This window comes from Phocoena phocoena, chromosome 9, assembly GCF_963924675.1.
Source record: "Phocoena phocoena chromosome 9, mPhoPho1.1, whole genome shotgun sequence".
Taxonomy (NCBI): domain Eukaryota; kingdom Metazoa; phylum Chordata; class Mammalia; order Artiodactyla; family Phocoenidae; genus Phocoena; species Phocoena phocoena.
The window spans coordinates 48,451,751-48,478,699 of record NC_089227.1 but is presented as its reverse complement, the minus strand read 5'-3'; positions in this window follow the sequence as shown (position 1 = coordinate 48,478,699).

Below are 26,949 nucleotides of genomic sequence, written 5' to 3'. Positions count from 1 at the left end.
GAGAGTAACAATACTCACCTTACAGAATGATTGTAAGCATTAGACGTATGTACCTAAAGCCCCTGACATACAACAGCAGTGAAACTAATGATATTACACAAAATATTAACACAAATATTAACAAAAATAGTAGAAATAGCAGTAGGAGGATTAGTAGAATCACAGCAGCAGAAGTAGAAGGTAGTTATTGCTATCAATACCACCACCACTATGATAACCACTGCTAGTACTAGTACTACTATTACTACTACTACTACTATGGAAATAACTATGTAAAAAGAGAAGAATCTGTTAGCTTTAAAACTCTGCACCATCACTGTGACCTAAAAGCAAACTAAAATGATGGGTACTTCTGGCAGACTAGTGTGTAAAGAGCCCCAAAACTGTCAGTTTCAGCAAATTTCACTACTTTTTTTATTTTTTTTTTTTTTTTGCGGTACGCGGGCCTCTCACTGTTGTGGCCTCTCCCATTGCGGAGCACAGGCTCCGGACACGCAGGCTCAGCGGCCATAGCTCACAGGCCCAGCCGCTCCACGGCACGCGGGATCTTCCCGGACCGGGGCACGAACCCGTGAACCCTGCATCGGCAGGCGGACTCTCAACCACTGCGCCACCAGGGAAGCCCTCACTACATTGGTTTCTAATTCTACCCCTGAAAATGAGGATTTTTGAAAAATATCCCATCTTTTCTTTAGTAAGTGTGAAAAGTTAGGGAGTTTCATTTGCCTGTTTGTATTTTCTACTCCCTGAAGAGAGGAGAGCATGAAGCATATCAAAGAAGTAGGAAGAGGGTATCCAAGAAGATCTGACTTACTCAGTGTGTATAGTTCAAGGGTGGCAACCTCTTGCATAAGGGTTAAATGCATTTAGAAGTACTCACACATTACACGGATCCAGGAAATAAAAAAATCACAAGTGACATCTAGACAGCTGGTTTTTAAAAAGCAGTTTGGCTTGAAATTGTTCAATTTGAGCAGGAAATTACAGAGCAGTGGAACAAAAGGGCTGAGAGGGGACTGGGCCTGGCCCTGGGTCTGGCCTCCGCTGGCAGGGTGGCTGCCTGATGGGCATGGAGCCTTGCTAACCTTCAATTCCTCATCTGAGAAATGAGAAAATCAAACCTGCCCTCACAACCTTCTGAAAGAGTTGATGTCTGTTAGAGACAAGAAAACTCACTCTCAGAAAGTCCCAAGAACAGCCAAGTTCACAAAGCTGGTCAGAAAAGAGCCAAAATTCAAAACTCAGGTCAGCTCACTCCAAGGATGACATGCAACCTATACTCTGTGGTCACCTGCCAGGTGAGGAGGGAAGTAAGTGGCAAATAAGCAGGGATCCAGAACCTTCCACTCTTAACTTCAGCAAGAGCAGCTCTACAAAGATCATTTGTATATATTGAGTTTCCATACCCGGTTTTGTTCAAGAAATTATTCCCTAGCTAAAAGAATACATTGAAAACCTCTCCTGTACCATGCTGCCTTCCAACACATGCCTTCAGTTTCTCGAGCAGTGCTTTTCCAATAGGGTTTTCAGTGATGATGGAAATATTCCGTATCTGCCTTGTTCAATACAGTAACCAGTAGCCATTTGTGGCTACTGAGCACTTGTATTGTGGGTAGTGTTATCAGCAAATGAATTCTTAATTGTATGGTTTTAATTAATTTAAATTTAAATACTGTAGCCACATGTGGCTCCTGGTTACCATATGAGACAGTGCAGTAATCTACAGCAAGAGCTGAGGAGGGAAGGCCCTAGAGTTAACCAGTATTGAGCTAAAATTTCTTTTTAAGGTTAAACACCTTTCTTCAGAGTCATGAGAAACTGAAGTGCTTTCCCTTCAAAAAATGCAATAAGCAGATAGTGTGGCTTCCATTACTGTTTGCTGTTTTCTCCCCAGAGCTGATTAAATGGCTGCCCTCATCTCTGTAATAGGCAGGTGAGAGTTAAAGGGAGGGTACCAGGGCTTCCCTGGTGGCGCAGTGGTTGGGAGCCCGCCTGCCAATGCAGGGGACACGGGTTTGTGCCCCGGTCCGGGAAGATCCCACGTGCCGCGGAGTGGCTAGGCCCGTGAGCCGTGGCCGCTGAGCCTGTGCGTCCGGAGCCTGTGCTCTGCAACGGCAGAGGCCACAACAGTGAGAGGCCCGTGTACCACAAAAAAAAAAAAAAAAAAAAAAAAAAAAAAAAAAAAAGGGAGGGTACCAGTGTTCTCTGCACAGCAGCTTGCCTACACTGAGGCAACTCTATGTGTCTCTGTAAGTTACTATATATCCAACTTGCTGTTTACAAAACAGGTGATTATCTAATGTAGCAATATTTTTTCTGTCAGTAGGATAACTGAAAGACTAATCTCAATTTGCTTGCTCTTGAATTGTTTTAAAGCAGACCCCCTTCCCCCTTCTCCTGGGCTGTGTTCCTCTCCTACCTCCCCTGGTGAAAGCCCAGGCACCTGGGTTTTATTCTCTGCTGATCAAATGACCCTACCCCAAAGGGAGAAGGGCCTGAGTCAGCGGGGCGGGCCAGGGAGAAGTCCCCACTTCAAGTCACTGCTCACAGAAGTGAGAAAGTCTTCAAGTCAAATGCCTGTCTCTCATGGATTACTGTTACAGCTAACTTCTTCAGTGACTGAATAAACACAAAATCAGATTTCTTTTTTTCACCTGATTCCAAAGAAACCAGAGCGTTCATAGCTCAATTCTCTCCCCAAAGGTGCACCCTTCCCCACACCCCTCCATACCTCAGTGAATCAAGAATCAGGCCACCTGACAGCAGAGGCTGGAGCAATCATTTCTCATATTGTCATCTGATGAATGCCTGAACAATGCTTCGTTTAAACAAAATCTGAGTCCCGCAGTTTCAAAATGCCAGTCCCTTTCCCCCAACCAATTCCACAGTGAGTCTGCCTTAATTCACTCTGACACACTGGAGTTAGACACTAAAATTAAAATAGTCTGAACCAGATTATTCCTCTCCATTGAAATGAAAAGGGGTCAATGGACCAAAGCTGGAAGATATAATGTAGCACCCAGACAGAAATAAGACTTGTTAACTTAGGAGTCTTTAAGGAGACTGCTTACCCAGTTTAACCCACCAGAATCTTGACTGCAATCATTATGCAGGGCCCACCAAACTCCTCTATGGCAGGCATGATCATGGGGTCGTCAGGGTACACTAATGACAAGTCTCTGCTCTCACAGAGCTAAGATTTAATAAAAAATTAAATAAGTAAGAGAATTCACAATTTTGTGAACATTACAAACTATGAAGGCAACCAACAGGATGATGTTGAGAGGGGATGCAGCTCCTTTCAACTGCGTGGTCCTGGAAGGGATTTCTGAGAAGGTGATGTTGACATTGAGACCTGAAGCAGGAGCAGGGGCAAGTCATGGAGCTGGCTTGGTGATGAGGGTCCAAATGGAGCGTCAGAAGGCAAGAGGCCAAGCCAGAGAAGAGACTGCCGTGATCGAGGAAATGTGACCAGCACCCAGAGTGGGTGACCAGTGGCACGAGATGAACTTTGGTGGCGGCAGGAACCACATTTTCCAGGATGCTGAGGGTCATGGGGAGAAGGGAGATTTGCTCACAGGTGCCCTGATGCAGGTGGTACCAGGGTTATAAGCAGGAGGGCAGTAATAACTGTAGGACTTTGTGAAAATGACAATGAGGATTTTTGAGAATGACCAAGCCAGAGCTCTGTAGGAGGTCAGGTTCTCTCTGTGAGGCAGGAGGAAACTCTTAGCACAAGGTTAAGGAAAGAGTTCTGGGCCCAACTGTCTTTTGCTTCTGTGAGTCCCCCTTTTCACACTTCCTACACCAGCCACACCAGCCCCCTGCAGAACCTGGTCCTTTGCACCCGCTCATTGTACAGTCCTGAAGTTCTGAGCCTCTTCAAATCCCCTGCTTTTCCCTCTACCTGGAATGAGCTTCTCCATATACCCACATGCTCCACACTTCCTTGCTTTCTCAAGGTCTCTGCTCAAATTTCACACTACCAGAGGGGTTTCTCTGACCACCCAAGCCAAAAAAGAAACCCTTGTCCTCTCTCTCTCTCTCTCTCTCTCTCTCTCTCTCTCTCTCTCTCTCAATCCCCCTTACTCTGCTTTATACATCTTTATTTTTCTTCATAGCAATAATCACTACATGGCATGATATATATTTATCTGTTTATTGTGTGTCTCCTGCAGATACAGTATAAATTTCTAGACAGGAAACCTGTGTCATTCACTTGTTCCTCCTCCGTGTTTACATTAGTGTCTGGCAGTAGTAGGTAACTGATAAATATGTGCTAAATGAGGTACTGCAGTCAGACTTGTCCTTTTATACCTGAGAGCCCAGAATTTGGTGTAGGCAAACCTGTCACCAGTCAGCATCTTCTGCAGTGGGAGGAGGAGGTGACGCCCGTTCCAGAAGGAAAATCACCTCTTGCCCAGACACTAACTCAACACGGATGCCCCCAGCGCATACCCACAGATGCCCCAGGCAACCCTCAACTTTCCCCACTGAGCAGCAGCTCAGGAGCCATGCTGTTTAAATTCTTCATGCCAGTATCTTCTATGGGTCTACCTTGAAAGACATTTTTCCTTGAAGAGAGGAAAAGATTAACACATGGATCAGCAAGAAGAAGTGTAGGTCTATTCAAAACCAAGAAGGAGGCATAAGAACCAACCTCTGCCCATTATACTGTGATTTTTCTCCATGGCAGACACCATAATTGTTCACCAGGGCACCCCCAGCACCAAGGAACCTAGTGGATTCTCACTATGTTTTTGTTGAGTAACAAACACTGTAGTTGAGGAGACATGATTTACACACATAGAAATCAACTGGAGAGCAAGCTCAGCACAATAGGACTTCAGAGCCAGGGAGTCCTTACTTTTCCTAAGCCCTCCAAGCATGAGTCACCCTCAGAGAAATGAGTTCTCCAATGTACAAGGCTTGCCTCCTCCAGGAAGCCCTCCCTAACTGATGTAGTCCAAGCTAGATTCTTATTGTCTTCATAGCTGCTGCCACACCTTCTATCACTTAGCAGTTTTCCAACACTTTAAAACAAGGACTGCTTGCCTCAAAGGCTAATATCTCTGAGAGTCAAATGTCAAATATTTGTGTCAAATATTCATATACATGCCGCCCAGTGCCCAAAACCATGTGGGGAATGTAAGTAGTAGAGAGTGTATTTTCTAGGGGTGTGCTGGTTAATTAACAAGCAATCTTTTTTCCATTTTCATTTCTCTAAACCATAAGCAACTTAACTATGTTTTTCCTCTTATTTGCATATCTGCTTACAATGTCATCGTGTTTTACATATATATGTTCAGTTTGTTTACACAAAAGGAAGCTATTTTTCTGCAATTACTGGAATACTGTTAACATCCAGAGCCTAGAGTTTCCCATCTGGTTGCAAATCCCACAACAAAGAGCCTTTTGGAAGCTTGGTTAAATCCTTAAAAGAGATGCATTTCACAACTCAACTTTTATCTGATGTCAACAGATACATATTTTTGCAGAATGTGGCTCGGATGCAAGTATGTTGAATTCCTAGTTTAAAATGCAGAAAGACGGAAGGGGTTGCAGGTAAATTTAAAATTTTAAATTAAAAACATATTTAGAGAGTAGTCGAATTAGTAAAAGCCTCTGGGAGGCCTTGAGCCATGACTCCCCTGGTCCAGGCCACAGAGAGAAGAGCTTCCAATTAATTAATGTGGCCAATATTTTTCAAACCCCTTCTCTGGGGAAGACACCTTGCTGGAAGTTTGGTGGGGAGAGTTCAACTGGAAAAGATAGATAAAAATCAATAGAAGAAAAAAAAAATCAATAGAAGAATACAAGCAAGATGAATTCTTTCTTTTTTCCTAGATCACTATTTCACTTTCTGTCCTCCCCTCAAATCTCTAAGCCTCTGCCTCTCAATCTCAACTGAACTGGCTTCTCATTTCACTCGGGGGGGGGGGGGGGGGGCGGCGGGGAGGAGGGGAAAAGCAGTGAGAATTGAATTTCCACAAGCACCACTGTCACCACCATCTTGACCACCACATCTAACAAGGTGCCAGCATCTGGGCCCATCTACTCTGACTTTGCTCCCGTTGCAATGGATAAATGGTCAGTGCTCCTAAGGCCAAGTCCTCTCTTACTTGTTAAAGGACACAGCTGCTGCAGCTGTTCTCTCTCCTACATGTGTCATCAAGTTTTCTGTCTCTACTGGATCAGTCCATCATCATGCAAAAAAGTGTAGGACCCCCCACTCACATCCCCTCTAGCCACTTCCTGAGTTCTCTGCCTTGCTTTATTTACACTACAGCTCTAGAATCAATTGTGTATATTTGCTGCCTCCACTCTACTCTTCTCATTCAACTCACTCATGGGGGTCAGGCTTTTGACCCCATTAATCCACCAGTAATGGAGTCCCCAGTGAGCAGATCACTGCTGACCCAAAAGCAAATTCCTAGTTAACGACATTGATGCAATTAAGCACTACTTTCCTCCCTGAAATGCCTTCTTCACTTATCACTGGCTCTTAGGTCTCCTTCCGTCTTACTGGTTGCTTCTGTGGGTCTCTTGTGCTAGTTTTTCCTCTCTTTCCAGAATCCAAGTCTCCCTGGGGTTCAGTTTTGAGACCCCTTCTTTTTTCTGTTCTCATTCAATCTAATGACGTTAAAGTGCCTTCTAGACACTGGCGATTCCCAAATATATACATTTTCCCCTGTATGTTACACTTGTATGTCCATCTAACCACTTCATGTCTCCATCTGTATATCCAATAGCATTTCACACTCAAGGAGTCCAAAACTGAACATGTGATTTTACCCTCAAACTTGCCCCTCTCACTGTCTTTGTCAAGGAAATGGCAAATCAATTATTCTCGTTTCTCAGTCCAAAGTATAAGAATATAAAGTCCTTGGGGGCAGGGTCTTTGTACAGTTTGTCTCCCTCATCTACAACAGTGTCTGGCGCATAGTAGGTAACTGACAAATACATGCTAAATGAGGTACTACGATGGAGGTGTAAGTAAAGGACATACGAAAGGGCCACTAATCCTAAACTTAAGGCAAGAGGAGAGGGAGCAGTCAGGAAATGCTTCATATAAAAAAAAAAAATCTAATTTGGTCTGGAAGGATTAGCAAGAATTTGACAGGAAAATAAAGAGAAACATTCCTGGCAGAGAGAACAGCATGAGCAAATATAAAAAGATGTGAAAATGTGTGTTATGTTTAGAGAACCAGAACCATGTCACTGAGGTATAGGGTAAATGACAAAGCCCACTGGGAGATAATTCTGGCAGAGTACTTTAAGGCTGGATCTTGGAGAGTCTTGTTAAGAAACGTGGAATTTATTTTACAGGCTAAAGAAAGCCATAAAGGTTTTTAAGCAGAGGAATAATACCTTAAAGTACAGTGTTGGGGACATAGTAGATGATTAATAAATGTGTCTAGGGAAACAAAATCAGGAGCATTTTGTTTGGTTGTTGGTGTGTGGGTAATAGATTGGAGATGTCAAGGGGAGAGAATGAAAGTATGGGAATCTAAGGCAATAGTTACAGCAGAAGATGGAGAAGCATGCACTAAACTGTGATGATAAGAATGGCCAGGAGAGGGCAGCTATAGGAGAGGCGGTGGAAACAATTGTTGCTGGTCCCTTAAGGGTGAAGGAGGTTAAATAGAGGCACAAAAGGTTACTAGTCTCCAGACTTCTTTCCTGACTCCCCAGAATCTTTTAGAACAACAGGAGGAAGTGCGTCCCAAAGTCCTGGCACTCTTAGATGCTGAGAGCCAGATGAAGGACAGACCAGCTATAGGCAAGGACTGGCTCCAGGCACTTGGGTTGAAGTCTGTTCCCAAGGTTTATAGTCATTTCCTCTGCTCAGTGATCCAATGGGGAAGCCAAGTAGCCGTTTCTCCACCATTCTGGCATTACTTTTCGGTGGGATTCCACCGCAGAGGACTAAGCCAAAGTTAGGATAAGTGGCATGCCAAAGACTGGAGGTGAGAGAAATTTTCACTATTACTAAATGTTGCCGGTAATCAGCGTGGCTTCCAAGAAAGAAAAGAAAATTCTTTCTCTGTTTCCCCCCTGCATCATATGGCTCAATTCCACCCTGAGCCCCCAATTCTTGCTTGTTCTATTAGTTTCATGTTAAGCTGTATTATGGTTTAAAGAGATTTGGAGGCAGAAGCTAATTGGAAAACTCAATGTCACTCATAAACCTATTACTATTAGGAAGAATGTGCTGAGTTTCTAACTACAAATTTATAAGCAAACTTTTGGTACTTAGTCCATTAACACAGGAAATAGGATTTCATGTTCTGTTCTTTGTGATTCGTACTTCCACTTCTCCATCAACTATTCATTATTACACAGCTTCTAAGAGGGCACAAAGTTAATAATAACAATTATATTAATGATAGAGTGAGTTATTAAAATTTAGTTTAATAGCCACTATATTTGTGATGATAATTAGTTATGACTATGATCATAGCAGCCATTGTAATCATAATAAGCTCAAAGATGGTTTAATGCTAATTGTTCCATCATAAAGAAATTAGAATATAGAACTGTTAAATGGATATGCTTATGATTGTAATGCAAAAGAATATATGTGGTTATTAGTTACTAGATGTTAGCCTCCTCTATGAAACTAGAGCAAAGAAAATTTTGGTAAAACCAGAATTGGTTCAGATCTGCTGTAGGCCTCCTGAGAGAAAAATTAGTATCATTCTTGAAACTAAATGCCTTACATTGAAACTAATTTGAGATTTAGGGAATATATTGATAAGATATTGGGACCTTATTTAATTTCAAGTGGGCTAGAGACAGAAAGCAACACTATGGACTACAGCCTTTGGAGCACACTAATGAAAGAAACTGTCCAACCATCAAGATCCTATGAAAATATCTAGAAATGGGGCATTTCTATTGAAAAGACTCCTGGAGCTCTCTTCTCTTTTCATGTCTCTTCATACAGTATTGGGCCACCCTGGGGACTGACAATTGTAGAGATGGATGGGTGAGATTTTGCAATTTATAAATCTTATAAAAATTGGCATCCTTGCCCATTGATTATTTGTCCTTAATTCTAATCTTACTTTTTCTCCTGTGCCAGAAAGATGCCACTTTTAAAAATTTCAAGAATAGCATGAGTAAGCCATTAATTTGGAGTGAGTTAGTTTACCTTTAGGCATCCAAGGTAGAGGAAGACGAACTGAGCCAACACGATCCTTATTAGATAGAAGAAAATGTCAAGTACCATGCTTTTAAAATAAACACAAGATACACTCATTTTCACACATATTTGCTACAGATGGAAATTTCATTTAATGATGAAAATTTCATTTAATTGTGGACCCTGGCCAAGGGCTTGTAAATACCAAGAAGACATCATTACATGAGATAGCTTCACTAATAAAGCAGTCACATAGAGACCCCAAGAACACCACCAAAGCTGGTTTCTGATGAAATATTTGATGATTACAATGACATCAAGTTGTTCCATTTGAACCAATATACATTGTTATGGAATCATAATAAAAATTTGCATAATGAGAATTTTCAAGGGAGTTGAGAATAATTCTTAACAATTCAGAAAGTCCTGATGAAGAAGGGAAGGAAGTGATGATTTATTTCTGATTTTCAAGGGTATGAACTTAAATAAGCTTCAGTTACATCATGGGTGATGAGCATAAGAAATCTTGAATTGACTCCCAATCTGTAGTGAATACACCAGCCAAGAATTTTCCAAGGTTTTGTTGGCTATCCAAACTCAGAAGGCTTCTCAAGCCTCAGAGGCCCTCTCACCAGTAGAGGATGCTATTCTTCCATGCATCGTAAGCCCCCACCAACCCCAACTCCACCCAGAAAACAGTCCGTACAGGGAAAGGATTCCTACCGGGCCATTTTGTCTAAGTGTGGTTTTGCACTTCAAACAAAAGAAAGGAATCTTTCATTCAGCTAAAGTTAAAGATTTTGGTGGTGATTTCTAAATCTATCATTTTTCAAGGAAGTGAATATATTGGGGTGGAGTGGGAATGAACTATATGCTGCTGCCTAAAACACAAATATCAGACATTGTTTTCTCTTCTGTGAATTTCTAGCTCCTACTAGTGAACCTGAAAACAATGCCTTTCAATGAAAGGAGGGTGCTTCTTGAATTGATCAGAATTTTCCCTCCTGTGAATACAGGAAAGTAAACAAAATAAAGGCTGTGGGCTGGAGAACAAATGAAAAAAAGATAGTCACTCAAATTAGTAATAATATATATATTTTTAAAGCTGAAAGGGGAAAATCTGTCTCCAGGGGAAATTTTTTTTAAAAATGGAGATGGGATTGGCCAGGAGGGAAGGAGAGATAAAACATAAAGCTCAAGAAAATGAGTATAACAAAAAGGAAAACCGGAAAAGGACTCATTCCTCTGGTTAAAAAGCTTATAAAAATACAAGCAGGATAAAATTAGACAGGGACCCTTTCTCTCCCAGTAAGTAGCCTTTCATTCATTTGACAAGCATTTCTTGAGTGTCTCACCTTTGCAGAGAACACTAGAGATGCATGTACAAAGCTGAATGGCACCCAGGTCCTATTTCCGGGCATCGTAGAATCTAAGAGCAGAGATAAACCATATAGAAATTGTAGTGTAAAGAAAAAAGTAATAAATGTTGTGAGAGAAATAGGTAGGAAGTATTATTATGACAAGTAGAGGGGGAGTTGTCCTTGTATTGATGGATGAGTCAAAGAAGACTTCATAAAAGGAACAGGTCTTCAGTTTGACCATTAAAGAATGAGTAGGATTTCGATAAGAGGATTTGGACATTCCTTACAGAAAGAAGGAATGACATGATTAAAGGTTCAGTGATGGGAAAGTAATTTGTTTTTAACCTGTGAGTGTTTGAAGAGAGAAGTAGTAGTTGGCAAGACTGGTGAGAGGCTCTTAGAAGCCAAATCATAAGGGCCTGGGAAGTCAGGCTAACAAGTGTAGACTTTTTTCTTCACGTAAAAGGTTCTTAATCTGGGTTTCTGTATAATTTTCAAGGGGCCCATAAACCCCTTATATGTTTTTGTGATTGAACATTTTCTCCTGGGAAGAGATCCATCAGTTTTCATCAGATTCTCAAGTGAGTTCATAACTCAAAACAGTTTAGAACATAGGGAAGACACCTCTGATAAAGCACCTGTCCAGCTCACAAAGATTCCTCTATTTTTTGGATATTGACCTTGACAGACAAGGATGTGGCCTCTAGCAGCCAGAGCTGTACTGTCTGACCACGTCACAGCCTTCGCAGTTGAACGAGGCTAGGGAAACAACTGACTGGGAGCTGGCCCAACCAGATCCCGAGGGTATGCAAATGTGACCTGGAAAAACCTGACACTGGAGGTGTGGGAATTAGAATTCTAGAGAAAATATTCATGAATTAATTATTTTCAGGTATTTCTCACTACTTTGATTTCTGCCCTTTATAGCGCTAGATTGTCAAATCTTTCTTGAATTCCGTGAGACAACCCAGTATCCTTTTAATATCCTTTTTGTGTGTGTGTTGGGGGGTGTGGTTTGCTGGGAGGGGAACTGGCTTCCTTCACTTGTAACCAAAAGAACTTTAATTAATACAGAAACTGTATTTCAAACACTGAAATGAAGCAGTCAGCAAAGTACTGAAATGTGTGCACAGAAGCATGACATTATCTAAAAATTATTTCAGAAACGTCAGAGTTATCTTTAAATTTTTTCTCTACCCCCAATCCTCAACATCAAATCAACACTAACTTTCACCTGTTTTGCTTGCACACAATGTCTAGTATCCATTCTCACCGTAGCTATCCTGGCTCAGGTCCTAGTCATTTTTCTCCTAGACCATTGAAATGAGCTTTTAAATGGTCACACTAACTCCAGGCTCCAATACATCCCCCACACTGCTGACAAGTGTCTTTTGCAACTCATAAAATCATATGCATCAAAATCAACTCGAAAATCTTAGCCCACACACTTCTAGTGAAAAAGTCTAAACTCTTCAGTCCACTCTTCAAAGCTCTTCAGAATTTGGCCACAACCCACCTTTTCAACATTACCAACCACAGGTAATAACTCTCACAGTCATCAGATTCCATTTTGGATCAGATTATGGGCTCCAGATCTCTATACATACTGTCCCCTATGTTTGAAATGACATTTTCCTTCTTCCTACTCTGGTCACTCAACATAAGTGTCACCTACGTTGTCCTTCCCTGCTCCATCCAGTTGAAATTATTCTCTCCATCCTCTGTATTCTTGTAGCAGGGGATTCTATTACAGTTCAACTTAATACGGATACTTGCTCACCTCTGCCTCCCCTCCTATCCTATAAGCTGCTCCAGAGCGTATCTTATTTATCTTTATATTTAGGACCTAAAGCAACACCTTCCAAAAGTGGGTATTAGATAAATATTTAATGGCATGCAGAAGGAATTGGGAGATGTAAGACCTAATGAAGGTAAATAAAGAAGACATCTGTGCAGAAGTATAGCGAGGACCTGGTATGGAGCATGGCTAATCTCAAAACAGTTCCAGAAGGTGGGATTGGCCAATGGTGTCCAAGTCTGGAGAGCAGTGAAGGAAAGGATCAAGGGTAGGAGAGGCTCCTGAATTCAATGGCGGGAGGCCACTGTTATGATCTATTCATAATGTGGAGAAGAATGACTGGAGAAGCTAGAATGCCAGTGTGTGAAGAGGTGGGAAGAAAGCAGAAGAAAGAGAAACAGTTTACTTCTTTGGGAAGTAGGAAAATAAAATGAGAGGGACAAGTCCAGGCCAGTGAGGCAAGGAGGAAAATGAGAAGCATCCTAGAGAAGAAGGCAGAAGCTAGAGGAGTTGGCATTGTCAAGACACAGAAGAGCCGCCTCTTTGAAACAGAAAATAAGTCTGGATACAACAATTACTTTGGAAGAAAAATGAGATATCTTAAATCTAAGAAAGGGATAAATAGAAAGGACTGCAGTCCTCAGTGTTATCAGTTTTCACTCATCAATACAGAGTATTTATTTCCATTGCCTCTATCAAGAACTCTCCCCTGCAAGCAAAGTTCATCCAATATAGTGTCAAGACAAAGGTAGAATAACTATAATTTTGTAAATGGGAGACATTAAGGACATAAAGACAGCAAGGATCACTTGAATTGTATCCGTTTCACGTCAAGGGCACCCTTATAATCACATTTAGTTACACAGGGATGGGCTGTGGAAACAGCTGGGTGGACCTTAATTTAATTTAATTAATTGATTTATTGGTTTCATTAATTGCTGTCAAAGGATACAAATACTGTCCCCAAGGGCCACAGTTTAGTTGGTCATCACTACAGCTTCTAGAAAAGTAATTGGATTTCTTAGTTTAGCCCTCAAGGTGAGCTATCAAAGAGCTAGCAGAATTTAACAATATAGTGTCATGGAAAATAAAGACAGAGAACAACCTATTGATGTAAACAGCACCTCCTTCTTTTTCATTTTCCTCTGACAAGGTCTTTTTCCATTAGTCTTTTTTAAGTCCTTTTTAGCAGAGTAAATTACTTTCATTTCTTCCCAAGCACTCTCTCTGCTATCCTTTTCTTTGGATTTCATCTTCACTTTTAACCTTGGCTTTTCTCTAATTATCTTAGATGCCATCAAATCTTCTTCGTACATAAATGGAATATGAATCAATAAATAATTGATAAAATTGTTAACTCAGAATCTTAGACTGACTGTTTGGTTTTCCCTGTTAAATTGCAGTCTCTGGACATAATGCTAAAGCCCAGAACCTTGAATTAGAGATATTTCTCTTTCTTTTTTTTGAGTAAAATTAAAATATTTACCCAATTACCTTTAATAAAAATATAAAGTTTTGAGAAGAAAATAAAAATAATTCAGAATCTCAGATTTATTACCTTTTGATCTTTTTCCTATGTATGCCTGAATCTCAAGGAAAAATAGCTATAAGTAAAACCTTCAAATGCTGCTTTACTCTGTAACACACCAAGGCATAAGTAGCACTTTTAATCATGAAACAAAATCAGGGAGAAAAATGTTCTCTTCCCTTCTTCCATCTTCCCTGCCTCCTTCCCTCCCTTCCTTCCCTGTGCAGATTTGGCATCTCTAGGATGCTAAAGAACCTGTGTTAGGGCCCAGTAAAAATTAGCAGTGCCAAACACAGTAGCTAACGCCCTTGGGAAAGCATAAGCATCGCTAGGTGGGGAACTATAATGCTGGGCAAAGCAGAGGGAGATGATGTACAAATGTGTAGCAACAGTTCAAGAGAAGCTGCTTATATCTGCACACATAGGAGAAATCTCCTGGAGATACTTTTCAAAACATTTGGTAGAAGGATAGGCACTTTGAAGCTGCTTGAGTCCAACCTCAGTCATGTAAATCAAATGACCCAATGAAATTTGAGTCATGGCCATTGCTATGACCTCATTCATCTGCCAAGGCCGGAAGAGCCCAGGGAAAGTCAGGTATTAAGATATTTTTAGACTTCAAGGACATAATAAATTTGTGGCCCATTTCACAATATGTCTTCTCCATTCTCCATACACCTTCTATAATTAATGGATATGCCCCATTGCGAAATGCAGATTTCCTTTTAAATATTTAAATTTTGATTCCCAAATTAATTTAGGATTCCATTTCTTCTGAGAGCGTGGATAAAAATTATCTTACGCTGGCAGGATGAATGCAACCATGTGTATTGTGATTAATGCAGGAATAAGAAGGCTGAAGCACAGGGATAATTTCAATATACCAATGTCAGCTCACAGTCTAGAGGAAACGTTTTGCAAGAGAAACTCTCTGATGCCCAAAGGACTGCTAGAAATAAACATGGCTAGTTTAAATCTACAGTTCTCAACTCTCAACACTGCCTCTCATGCCATTTTATACTTGAGTAATTTTGTTATATATATAAACTCTGGTGCCTTTGTATTAACCCATATTGTTGTTATATTATTAAGGAGCTATTGAAATACTAGAGTTCAGTCCTTACAAAATAATAATCATATGACTTTAACTGCCTGTAAGATAGTTTGCTTACTACAGCGACATTCATACGAATTACAACACAATTGTGCCCTCTACAATTTAAGACCCTTGATATGCTTTTAGCTTTTATGATTATGATTTGTTTTTAACTGTACATGTAAAATATACAGAAATATTTGATGTAATGGATCAAATGATCTCAATATGCTAAACTATAGCCCAAGAGAGTTGGAAACCTTTGAAAACTACCTCAATGTTTTCCAGCCAGTGAACTTCCTTATCAGCATCACAGCTAGTATCATCTTGTCATCCGGGAGGCCTTCTGACAGAAGAACTTGTTAGGCAGTGTTGGGTGGAAATATCACAACAGTAGGATCTCAAGTGGCTGTGCAGTTACCTAGACTCTCTCTGGGCAATCAGCCCTTTGGATAATAATTCTGAAAATTGATTCATGGGCTCTTACAACTAGAAAGTCTCTTAGAGATCATCTAATGTAGCTGGACTCCCTCAACTGGTACCTGCTTCTAGCCACATGATGGATCTTGTTCTACTCTCATTATTTCTCTAGTTTTGCTTGTACAGTACCTCTTCCTGCTCAGAATTCAGAGCTATAGCAGGAGTCTGAATACTTATCTCTATAATGCTTCCCAATTCTGCTTCATGTCCATTAACTGAAAGCTGGCATTCCTACAGTGTAGCTCTTTTTATTTAATGTGAAGAATGGGAGCCACCAGAAGAGAAACTGGATGAAGCCAGAGGCAGTTGGCACAAGAAACTAAGGCTGCACAGCTCCAAGGACTAGCTGCCCACCTCGCTGGAGCTTTCCCCAGCAACTGCTAGTGAGCTGGGGATTAGTCAAAGACGACAAACCGATAAGCCGTGAATTGTCTCTGATATGAGGACTCTAAATCCTGCTCATTCTTCAAAACCCAGTTTAAATATCTCATCCTCCTTATGAACTAATATTAATAATTAATATCATTTCCCCCGAGTCCCAAGCACTTTGTATATAGCTGTACTGTAGTTGTTTAAGAGTCTATCTTCCAGTGGGATAATGCAATTTATTGAGGAAAGTGACTCTATCTTATCACTTTCGTATCTTCAGTGCCTGGAATAGAATAGCTGTTTAATAAAAGTCTGAATGTAGAAGAAAATGTCAAAGAGAAACATGAAGAAGATAGCATACTCTTTTTATTGAACATCAGGGAGCACTGGAAAAAGAATGTAAAAATATATGAAATCTCTTCTCCTCTTTGTATGACCAGAAGAAGCCTACAAATATAGTCAGACAATCCGAAACAGTGTAGTAAAATCACTTCTGAAAATGAGGCATATTTACATTGCCTCTGCACCTCTGATAACTCTGGCCAGTGTTATTTAAATTATTATTTGTTCAGATAATTCTCAATGCCACACATGCTTCAATAATGTTAACCAATTGCACACTTGAAATACATAGATGGATTGTAGAAAAGTGCCAACATTTTCTTTTGTAAATACATAGCACATAGCATTGTCATTGTAAGTCATTTTATTAATGTCATCTGAAAAAGAGATTGAGTTCAGGAGCTATTGTTTGTGGTATTTTGCTGCTGTTTTTCTCTGTTCAGTGTTCTGTACTGTAGTCTTCACAAAAGAACACTAGAGGGATCAGCTTCATAGTTTTCAGAGACCTTTGTGTTAACAAGCCAAGTACAATTATGGCTCTTCCCAGAAGAAGGGAAGAATAATGTTGGCAATAGGGTGTTACCACCCAGAATCACACAGAAAAGCTGCAAATGTAACCAGAATGGCTTTCTCAGCCTTTATAAACCCAGAAACCTACGTGGCACTTTCTACAGCCAGAGGCAGCACTTTGGGAAATTACCTTTTGAAAACTGGGTAGAGGTCTATCGGAGCTTTGGAAAGAGCCCGCAACCCGGGGAGGGATTGAAGGAATAAATAAGCAGACATGTTGTTTAATAAGGCTGCCAATTTTTTTTTTTCACTTCCAAGGGACAAAATCAAGTAAATGTCAAATTTTTCCCAGCTGGCAAGCACATTCAGATTTCAGACTAAAATCCTCCAAAAGGAGTAGGGCTGATAATGAGAACGTAAGAAAAACATGAATTGTTTCTTTTCAAAATAGGATAAAGAAACAATTCAGTCATCTTTAGTCTGGCCCATTTTTATTTTCACTTTGTCTAAACCGTGGTCATGAATAAACACATAAATGGATGAAACAGTATAGTTTTGGCGTTTATGGACACAAACGAGGAGAACTAATCAAGCTGGTGATCCAAGTCTGTCAGAAAAATTACAGGGGAAAAAAAAAAAAACACAACCCTTGTCTGTAGGGTCACACGGTAGCTTTAATGTGTCAATTTCAGAAAGACCTTGTCAGCTCCTAAACTGGTTTGGTTAGTGAATTATCTCATTTGCTGATCCTCTCATCCCCCTGGTCTCTGTGGTTTGTCTTAATTAAAATAAAAACCATACTGCTTTAATAATTTGATCGCGTCATGTCTCTTCTCAAAACTTTGCAGTAGCTCTTAATTGCACTGAAACCTGGAATCCGATATAAAATCGATACTGGGGCTCTAAGTCCATGTCTCAAATGTTCTCGTGTCTCCGACCCAAGTGCTGGCCTCCCGGCTCTATGCAGCCAGGGATGTCACTCCAGGCAGTCAATCTGCTTGACTCCAATAATAGCCTGACATGATTCCCCTTTTCTTGGTTGTAGCTTTCTCTCCTCCAATAAATAAACACTCAGAGTGCAGCTGCAACAGCCTGTTTTTGTTGGCCACGCCAGGTTGTCGTTGATAGGATTTGATGTGCAACGTGTCTTGTCCTGTTTCTTCTGCAATCATAAACTCCATGCTTCTTGACTCCTTGATAAGTCCACAGCACTAAAACAGCACCTGGGGCTCCATAAAAGTGGTCGATTCTTTCATTGGAAGAGCTCTGAAGGGAAGCTCAAATCTTTGTCTTTATAAGCCAAGAGTTATAATGTAGATTCAAAACTTTCTGGAAAAGCAATGTGATTCCCTTCAGCCATGCCCCTTCATCCCTCACTGTTGATTTGGTCCCTCCCTGTAAAAAATGGGAAAAGAATCCTGGCTTTCCTGTATGATAGAACTTTCCAACAATGCCCTTCCATAAAAGGGATGGGTCTTGTATCAGAGCCAAGGGATCTGTCTCCAACAGCTTGGCTGGGTGGTGGTGGTGTTTTTTTGTTTTTTTTTTTATACTTTTAGACAACGTGGAAGTGTCTGGAATGGTGCCTTCAGCCCCAGCCATCTTAGGAATTACTCAGTGTTTCAGGGCCCTGAGCCAGTAACTGCCTCCCAACCACTTGTGCCACGTTAGCTCTGACAGGGAGGTTGGTGAGCTGTGGACTCTGGAAGGCCCGAGTGCTGGGGTCTCCCAGGCTGAGAAACACTCTACAAGATCTACACCAATTCTCAGAGGCAAAAAGCACCCACCCTCTTGCCCTACTCCACCCCCCGATAGCGAGTGAGTTGTTCAGCCCTCATTCCCATCCAAAGCTCCCCAAAGTCTAAGGCACCAAGACCCTGAGAAGCAGCCCCACCCACCCAAGCATGCTGGCCCAGAGCTGCACTCATCCAGATGCAGCTCCTTTTCCTAATCTGTCAGCTGAAAGGGGAGACTTTGGGAAGGATGCCTTTTACAAGTTTCCTCCAGCGGTGCATATACCTTATCGTAATAATTCCACCTACAAAAGCCATTTTCCCCTAATTCCCTCTAAGAAGCCCTATAAAGTGGCAAGTGACCTGGCCTTTAAGTGTGAAGTGGACCTTCACATACTAAAAGGATTAACTTGTTTTTTGGGGGGGCTGGGGGCAGGTAGCACGCTGGTCCCCAGCTATGGTGTCTGTGTCACCTCCTCTGCAGCTGTCAAGTTGGTGGATGCTCTTAACATCACAGGATCCCCAACCTAGAGTTGGCAAACTTGAACCAGATACACACCAGGGAGTTTGAATTTTTAATGAAATTAAGCATGAATAGAAAGGTGAGGCTTGTTGGGCCACGTGGGTTCCACCAGAAACATGGATCTCTTTGGTTCCAGGCAATCTGGCTAGGTCTTGCTCCAACCAGCTTTACTGACCTATGTAAAGAGCTACTCCCTAACCAGCAGGTCATAATGTGTTCTTAAACACACACACACACACACTCACTCTACACACTGTGAAGCATGGGTTTGAATCTTGCTTGCCTCTAACACTTATACCCTGGGCATCTTATTTTCCATGAATAACAGTAAGTTCATCTATGAAATGGGGTAGAACTGATATCAAGCCCACTCCCCCTGCCTCATGGTTTATCCCCACTTTCCCAATATTTTAACATGGGTTTTCCCACAGTCTCCCTTGGTAATCTAGTCTAATGTCAAATCACTGTTCTGGTCGTGATGTAATCTTCCTATGGGCAGGGACCTCATCTGTTGGGTTGCTCTGTATCTTTAATACCTAAAAAAGTGCTAGGTACAACAAACATTGATTGAATTAATGAATGTCAGGAAAACCTACTGTCTTCAGTTTCACCTCTGCTACAAACAAGCTATAAGTAATCTCAAGCAAGTCATCTGAGCTGTCTTGGCTACCATTTCTTTATCTATAAAACAAAGTGTTTGCAGTACAAAGATTTTGGTTCTCTAAGACACTCTTTCTCAGTTAGGAGATTATTTTGACCTCCAGTTCTTTTCTCTGCTGAACTTTCATCATTTCAGGCATATCTCACATCAAAAAGAAATCTCATCGTGTTTCAGAATACAGACTTCCAAGCCAGACTACTCGGGTTTGTATCCCAGCCCTCCCTCTAACTAGCTCTGGAATTTGGGGCAAGCTCTTCACCCTTACTGAGCCTGTTTCCTAATCTATAAAATGGAAATAATAATAATACTACCTCAAAGAGCTGTTAGGATGAGTGACTAAATTCCTGTAAAGAATCACAAAAGTGTACGATAAACAGTGAGCACGCAATAAAAGTTCACTATAATTACATGACCATCTTCCATTCCCATATTTTGAATTTAGGTAACTAATAGTGGCTGGCATTTGGGACTTTCCAACAGCATTCCAGGTTTTACTTCAAACTTCTCTCTTTTTGATCAATGGTAGTCTAAATTCTACATACTGAGTATCAAGAATAAGGATAATAAAAACATCCTGGATGCAATATCCATCTTATTTATCAGGAATATAACTAATAGCATCTTCTAAAAATCACAGTGAATGTGTCCTTATGCTGATCCGAAGCCACAAAATGCAGGACTTCAATCGGGGTCAGCCCATCTTGACCTCCACATCTTTACTCTCATGAGGAAGATCTTCATTTCCTTACATTTAAGATCGGTTTTATTATCTTCTTCATTAAAATATTAGGAGTGAAGGGAGACGCAAGAGGGAGGGGATATGGGGATATATGTACACGTATAGCTGATTCACTTTGTTGTACAGCAGAAACTAACACAACATTGTAAAGCAATTATACTCCAATAAAGGTGTTTTTTTAAAAAATGGACAAAATTACATTGTTTGTTCTTAACGTTTTTATTGTTACTGTTAGTAATCTTGCGCCAGCCATAGAACCGGAACATAATTTTCCCTTTGGTGGAACTTGGTCATTTTGCTACTTTGAGCAGAGTTTGTGAAGACTGAAGTTGAAAGAGCTGTGAACTACGGATAACCCATATATTCCTTAATGGTTGTTACATTATTATTTTTCTCACAATTATCCGGAAAAACAACCCCCACAGATTTATTTGGAAAGACTCAGAACAATGAAATAAATACAGTACTGATTTCAAATGCAAATGTCATGTCATTTCTAAATGAGTCAACCTTCAAAAGACAATGATAAATCAACCAGATAATTTCTGCGTTTCAAAGAGTTTTAAAGGTGACAGCTAGTAAATTGAAGTACACATCAAAGTTTCTCAAATAAAAATGTTAAATATAAGTTACTTCGTCATACATATCTAAAACCTGTCAAGTTCAGGGGAAAATAATCTGTCCCACCCCCACCCATTAACTGAACAGATCACAGACATAACTGGCATCTTTCCACCTCCCAGGAAGTGGCCTCAAGGTAGAGTGGCAGCTTCATGGTTACAGCTGCCTGAGAGTGATGCTGAGTCCCAGCCCCTCCAGCACCAATCACGGCAGGGCGGCAGCATGTCCAAATCCAAGTGGCAATGTCCAGGATGCAGTCAGAATGCCAGATTCAAAAGGCATTTCTGAATCTGTCAAGGCTCTAGGCTGTTGGGTTCTAGCATATTGGTCATCTCAGCCAGAAAGGACAAGGAATGATTTATGAAGATATGCACACACCCCATAGAAATGCACTTGGAGTTGGATTCTCTAGACCACTGAACTTCCTGCACTCAAGCAGGCAGGGTCTGGGACTTAAAGGTGTGGGTGTTCAAGTTAGTGACAATACCTATTTTCACCAGCTCATGAAGCCTGAGCCCCCCAGGTTACATGTGTCTTACATATTTTGAAGACAGACTGATGCTACCTGTTGTTAATTTATGAAGTGAGTGGGCTGAGAATCAAGGAGGCAGAAAAACTGTGTGATGTGCAAATGATTTTTCCTCCCCCTATGGATCAGAATCTTAATCATACAATAAATATTCTTATTCTCCATGTGGATGATGCAGGTGATCTCAATTTCACAAGGGCATATAAAATTCAATCTGCCTTTATCCACTCCCAAGTGAACGGGATCTTGAGTAAATTATTGCCTTTTCACTGGAATTTATGTTTAGCAACAACGCAGCTGGAAATTAGAGAGCAGCAGCCCAGTTACTTGTTAGCACCCATCTCCTCTCTTAAGCCGGAATCCATGTGCTGTGCCTTTAACGCAGGGGGTCTAGCTGGCAACTCAGGGCTGAACTCTGCCCTCCCTGGGCAGTGAGTCAGACTGCAGGCTCAGACAAATGGAATCTCCCTCCAGAGAGTCCATAGCCTTCCACAGAGAAAAGACATCAGAGTGCCTGAAGGGAATGTCTCCCCTGCCAACTGACCTCCCAGCACAGAGGCCACAAGCATTCTTTCCTGAGAGGACCAAGACATCCTAAAAGCCTGAGAAAATGTAAAAATGTAATTCATGATGCAAGCAAAACTTTTCCCTGCCTCCATCACCTAGGACCACATAGGAAAATACAGACGTGGACTAATGCCAGGTTCAGGCAGAGGGGGACCACAGCCAACTCTTTTTCAGTCTTTCCACAGTACCTACACCACACACACACACACACACACACACACACACACACATCCATACTATAAATTATTGTCTAGGGTTTGGTGAAAACGATGTTTCAACACATGCGTGAGAAGAGAAATTATGTGAGAGACTACAACTCTCAGCCCAAAATGTGTGTGTGACTGTGTGTATCTGTGTGTAAGAGAGACTCTTACATCTAAAAGGTGTAACTTTTAACAACTTCTTAGATTGTTTTTTTTTGTAGCAGCATAACTTTCTTTAATCTTATTAACCTAACAGCAAACTTACCCACTAATCAAACACAGTAGACAATATATGAAAAGAGAGAGAGGGGAAAGAAGGGAGGGAGGGAGGGAGGGAAGAAGCGGAAGGGAAGAAGGAGAAGGAGGAGGAGAGAGGGAGAAAGGAAGGGGGAAGAGAAACAGGGACTAGGCGGGAGAGGGGAGAGAGGGATGCGGAGAGTGAGGTGATAAACTGAAAGAACGATCAAAACAAACTCCCTTCTCCCTTCCTCCCACACTGCTAGATTTTTAAGCAACTTCCAACCCTCCTTACATTCCCAAGGGCAAGCTTTAAAAAAATGCTCAAGAGGCCCATGAAACTCAGTGCTTGGACACACTGGAAACTTTCTGAAATAATGGTCTGGATGGCAGCTCTTAAACTGAGCCTTCTAGGAGGTCTGTGACCTGGAATGCTGCTCTTAAAAAGAATTCTGTAGCACAGAATTCTCTGTGCTCTCCCTCCTAAACCTCCAGGATAGGAAGTGGGGTAAGTTAGGCCACTTTCTCCGAAGGCCTGGAGCTCAGGCATTTCAGTGGAATTCCTCTCCCCACCCCTGCACTGGCTGGGGAGAACATCACATACTTTTGTTTATCAATGTTTCTGTCCTGTTTGTTCAAATGTGGTCAATAGTATCAGCAAGAAACCAAAAGGAATAGCTCCTTTAAATACAAAGAAACAGTTGATGTGAATACAGATCAAGTGAAACAGGACTTTACTTTGCATCCCAAATTGAGGAAATGGGATAGATTTTTTTACATAAAGTCTTCCTAAAAGCAGAAATTAACGTTTACTTCAGCTTTGCTTCTAACAGTTTAGTGGAGTACTAGCTTGTAATCTAGTGTTTATAATTACTTGGTTCACATTCTGTAATGGTATTTTAAGTTTGAAACACTAAGATGGAAGTTAAAGATTGGCTCATAATTCATTCTTAATCAAAGGATGCAATTCAAGAAGTTGTAACTTTTAACAGCTTTTTAGATTTTTGTAACTGTAACCTTCTTTAGTTAATCTTATTAATCTAGCAATACATTTATTCACTGATTAAACATATTAGATAATAATGTGAAAAAATTCAGAAACCACTGCAATGTACTATTGATTTTATTTCCCTCCTGAAGAGATTTCCATGGGCTTCCTTTCTCCAAACAATTCTCTGCCCTTGAATTCAAAGCCTGATGCTCTGATTACAACCCTTTTTCTTTCTTTCTTTCTTTTCTTTTTTTTTTTTTTTCTCCTACTAATGTCCTTATGATTTTGGAGGCAGCTGAATCCATCTATTTATCTCTCCATAGCGTCCCTCATGTTATTTCCCTTTTCTGGAATGACTCCCCCCACCCTACCCTGACCATTACTCATCCTCCTAAGTCTAACAAATACTGCCATCTATTTAAATTCTTCCAACTGGGTTTTCAGACATATATGGTTCATGAATGTCCTCCTTTGTGGCTGCCTATATTTCTTATGCCCCTCAGTACATGACATTTCCTGTGTTCTATTCATTATCATATCCACCCCCCCCCCCACATACACACCTAGCATAACCCTCCTCTGTGTTTTAAAATCAAAACAAAATAAACAAATGAACAAAAAACCCTAATTCCTTAATCCTCCCCTCCTGTAAATGAGCAAAACAGAAAACACCAGAGCAACAATTAAAAAATTATTTTCAATTATCTGCTCACATCAGCAGATGAAGTTTCCTTTAGTGTATCCAGTTATCATCCGTACGTAATACAAACAAAGCAAAATGCTAGGTCTCAACTACACAGAGCTGCCAAGCAAAACGAGCAACTTGAATAATCATATCAAGCCAGATTCCCAGAAATTCTCCTCACCCTGGGTCTCCATATCACCACCACATCGTGCAAATGTGGAGTTGTGCCTCAGAAAATTGAATTGACCAAATGTGTCCATTTGTCTGATTTGGTTTGCTTAATCAATACAAAGCAGGTTTACTGCAAGGACCAAAAATGCTCTTGTCCATTCCTCTAGAAATCCTAGATCTTAATCTGCTTTCATAGAATCAGCTACTGGAGGCCTTTATTTTCCAGAGTTTATTTTCCAGAGTCTTCCATTTAACTTATGAAGCGCTCCACCAAGTTGCCTAAAGGTAGATATTAATTTACTCACAGGGACTGAACTGTTTTCCCCTTAATTAAACACTGCCTTCTCAACCCCATTATATGCTTTTCAAAAGAAAAAGACAAAACAATATATATATATTTGCTGAAAGGGTTGAGGACTTTTATGAAGCATTTCAACAGATTTGTCAGAAAGCAATATGCAGTACAGCTGCTCTCTACCCCGAAAGCTGGCCTCTCAGATTTCTTCCAGAGCCTTTCTTCCAACCTCTCTCCCGCCTGCCTTCAGGCATACTTTCCGTCTCTGTTATTGCTCTTTCTTGCTTTCTCTCTGCCTGCACCCTTTCTCTCCCAGCTCCTCACTGGTGTGTCCCAGAGACAGAAGGCAGGGGTGTGAGTAGAGAGCACAGTCATTTCGGTGCATGCCCACATCCTTAATGAACATGAGAAGAATTCACTAATCACTCAAGCGCAACCAAAGCAATAAACACAAAAGAGATATAGAAACAAATTTTCCAAACAACTCAAAATGACGCACAAGTTATCCTGCCCTTTACAAGGTTAAAAAAAAAAAGTATACTGCTCAGGGAAAATAATATATACCTCAGAAACTCCTACCAGATATAAATCAATGCATTTCAGAAGTCTAGATTTTCCTGAATAAAATTCAGAACTTGGAGTTTGATTTCCATATTCCTAACCAAACAAACACCAAGTCCAAGAGAATTTTACTTAAACTAAGAGCATCTCACGGATTAAGATATTCTTCTTCATCAGCATTAACTGTTTTATGTGTTTCTCAGGAGTAAATTAAGAAAATGAATCAGGGACTTCCCTGGTGGTCCAGTGGTTAGGACTTGGAGCTTTCACGGAGATGGGCCCGGGTTCGATCCCTGGTCATGGAACTGAGATCCCACAAGCCACATGGCATGGCCAAAAAAAATAAATAAATAAAAACATTAAAGAAAGAAAATAAATCAAACACAATCCTCGACCCTTCAAAAATAAAATTCAAATGCTTGATCTACAAGTATAAGTGATGCGTTTGGTCCAAGGTAGAAAGGTAGGGGGTCAGAATGAAGAGACAGAGGTCTCCCCTGAGAGTTTATAGGTTTTACTGGTCCTCACAAGCGTCAAGGGTATCACAGAGTTGTACCCAAATCTAAATAACAGAGCCAGATGACGAGTATGGTGTCTTCCACATAAAATGTAATCTATTTATCTATCTATCCTCCACGCTTTTACATATTTATTCAACTCAATATTTTTGCAGTGCTTATAATATTCTAGGCACTGTTTGGGTTTTGCAGACATGACAAAGAACAAAACAAAGTCTCTGCCCTCCTGAACCTTACCTTCCAGACAGACAAGGGAGAAATAAACAGATAGATAAATGGTATAGCAGATGGTGATAAATGTTAAGACAGTGGGAGCAGTTGCTGCTTTACATAGGTTAGTTTAAAAAGCCCTAACAGAGGGCTTCCCTGGTGGCGCAGTGGTTGGGAGTCCGCCTGCCGATGTGGGGGACGTGGGTTCGTGCCCCGGTCCGGGAGGATCCCGCGTGCCGCGGAGCGGTTGGGCCCGTGGGCCGTGGCTGCTGGGCCTGTGCGTCCGGAGCCTGTGCTCCACGACGGGAGAGGCTACAACAGTGAGAGGCCCGCGTACCGCAAAAAAAAAAAAAAAAAAGCCCTAACAGAGAAAATGACATTTGAGCAGAGACCTGAAGGGAGTGAATGAGTAAGTCATGTGGATAATTGTGGGAAGACTACCAGGCAGAAGGAACAGCAAGTGCAAAGGCCCTGAGGTAGGAGCATGGCTAGTACATTTCATGAACAGCAAGAGGACCAGTGAGGCTGGAGCAGAGTGAGAGGAAGAGAAGTATGAGGTAAGAAAGGTCAAAGGGAAGAGAGTGCACATCCTGCAGAGCTCTATCAGCAAAAAAAAAAGGACTTTGGAATTTATTCTGGATGAGATGGGAAGAGTTTGGATGACTTTGAGCAATGGAAGGACAAGACATTAAATATTTAAAAGGAGCATCTGCCTGCTATGTGTAGAACAGACTACAATAGTGGTGGCAAATAGCAGTAATAAGTAACGATGTACCTAGAATATAGAGCTGCCAGGATTCAACTGGTGCAGTGGATGGAAAAGGGTAGGGGCAGTGAAAGAAAAAGAAAATTCCAAGCTTCTTAGCTTGAGCAACTGGAGAGATAGATTTGCCATCTACTATAACGTAGGATACACTGGAGTCAGGAAAGGGGTTCCTTCCCTCCTTCCCCCTCCTTCCCCCCTCCTTCCTCCCAACTTCCCCACTACTTTCTCCCTCTTTCCTCCTTCCTCCCCTCCTTCCTCCCTCCTCTCTCCCTCCCTCCCTCCTTCTTTCCTCCTTCTGTCCTCCCTC